The following is a 2,512-nucleotide window of genomic DNA, read 5'->3' on the forward strand; positions in this document are numbered from 1 at the left end:
GCAGAAAGTGAGCCACTTTAGTGAGTTTGTCGATAACAACGAATATAGCATCATTGCCACGCTTGGACTTTGGAAACCCAGTCACGAAGTCCATCTCAATGTGGTCAAACTTCCATTCTGGAATGGCAAGAGGTTGGAGGAGACTAGTTAGCCTTTGGTGTTCTGCCTTCACTCTTCTACAGAGATCACATTCATTCATGAACTGAGCAATCTCGCACTTCATTCGAGTCCACCAATAAGCCTGCTTGAGGTCCTGATACATCTTCGTGCTTCCAGGGTGGATAGAGAGGAGAGAATTGTGAGCCTCGTTCATGATCACTTTACGAAGGTCACCTTTGGGCACAACAATACGATCCTCGAAGAAGAGAGTATCCTTGTCATCAAGGCGGTAGCACTTGTACTTGGGTTGACTCTTGGCAATCCCAATCTTCACCTTTTTCACCATAGCATCAAGAAGCTGATCTTGGCGAATCTGGTCTTCCAAGGTAGGAGAGACTTGAAGGTTGGCGAGGAAACCTTGAGGAACAACTTGCAGATTAAGTTTGCGGAAAGCTTCACAAAGCTCGGGTTGATAAGGCTTGAGAATCAGACTGTTGCAATAAGCCTTCCTGCTCAATGCATCAGCAATCACATTGGCCTTGCCTGGAGTATACTCGATACTCGGATTATACTCTTGAATCATTTCGACCCATTGAGTCTGCCTGAGGTTGAGATTAGGCTGAGTGAAGATGTACTTGAGACTCTTGTGGTCAGTGAAAATGTCCACTTTTCTTCCCAATAAGAGATGTCTCCAAGTCAAAAGAGCATGCACAACTGCCGCCAACTCGAGGTCATGAGTGGGGTAGTTCTTCTCGTTGGGCTTCAACTGGCGAGACGTATAAGCCACTACTTTCTTCTCTTGCATCAACACTGCACCGAGACCTTGGAGAGATGCATCGCAAAAGACCTCGTACGGTTTGGATTCATCAGGAGGAGTCAGAACTGGAGCAGTGACCAATTTCTCTTTCAAAGTGTTGAAAGCAATGTCACACTCCGGAGACCAAACGTACTTGATGTGCTTCTGGAGAAGATTTGAGAGAGGCTTCACGATCTTTGAAAAGTTTTCAACGAATCTTCAACAGTAGCTTGCGAGACCGAGGAAGCTACGGAGTTGCTTCACGTTCTGAGGTGGTTCCCAATTCACAATTGCAGACACCTTCTCAGGATTCACCGCAATGCCCTTGGCAGAGATGATATGCCCAAGATAAAGAACCTCATCGAGCCAAAACTCGCACTTTGAGAACTTGGCGTAGAACTGATGTTCCCTGAGCTTATCGAGCACCAAACGCAAGTGCTTTGCATGGTCTTCCTTGTTCTTCGAAAAGACCAGAATGTCGTCGAGATAGACCAAAACAAAGTCATTGGTGTAGGCGTTGAAGATGAAGTTCATCATGCGAGAGAAAGTCGGAGGAGCGTTGATGAGGCCAAAAGACATGACAATGTATTCATATGAACCATAGCTTGTCCTGGAAGCCGTCTTGGGAATATCTTGCTCACGGATTCGAATCTGGTGATAACCCATACGGAGATCAAGCTTGGAGAATACTTGGGCACCATTGAGTTGTTCGAACAGCTCGTTGATGTTGGGAAGTGGGTACTTGTTCTTGATAGTCTTCTTGTTCAATGGATGGTAGTCAACACAAAGTCGGTCCGTTCCATCCTTCTTCTTCACAAAAAGAACACCTTAACCCCACGGAGAGGAACTAGGTCGGATGAGACCCATTCGCTCTTGAATATCGAGTTGCTTCTTCAGCTCCTTCAACTCTTCAGGTTCGAGCTTGTAAGGACGCTTGCACACTGGTTCCGTGCCAGGCTCAAGATCGATGACGAATTCAACTGGCCGGTGCGGAGGCATTCCTGGAAGCTCTTCTGGAAAGACGTCTTGATATTCGCAAACAACTGGAATTTGCAAGATAGCATCCAGTTCACCCTTCTCATTGAGGGAAAACAGACGGATTGTATCATCATGAGCGGCAAAGACAATTATAGACTCAGACGAATGAGTCAATTGAATCTGCCTGGCTGCACAATCAAGCTGAGCCTTGTGCTTAGAAAGCCAATCCATTCCGAGAATAAGATCAATGTCCGAGTCACCAAGAACCGTTGGAGAAGCCAGAAACTTGTAGTCACCCAAGGTGATAGTAACATCCGGAACGATGGAGTCAGCATGCATGCGCTTACCGGGAGAGACAACTGCTAACGGACTAGGCAAAACTTGCGAAGTCAATTCATGCCTAGATGTAAACGGTCTTGAGATGAAACATTGCGATGCACAAGTGTTAAAAAGAACTTTTGCAGGAATATCATTAACAGGAAGGTTACCCATGATGACATCTGACGAGTCCTCTGCCTGAGCTGCATTCATCAAATTGACCTTGGCGTGCTTGGGGTTATGCTTGACCTATTGGGTTTCGTAGTAATTTCAAAAAATTTCCTACGCACACGCAAGATCATGTGATGCATAGCAACGAGA

The sequence above is a fragment of the Triticum urartu genome, chromosome 7A (assembly GCF_056163025.1).
Source record: "Triticum urartu cultivar PI428250 chromosome 7A, HENAU_Tu73, whole genome shotgun sequence".
In the NCBI taxonomy this organism is placed as follows: domain Eukaryota; kingdom Viridiplantae; phylum Streptophyta; class Magnoliopsida; order Poales; family Poaceae; genus Triticum; species Triticum urartu.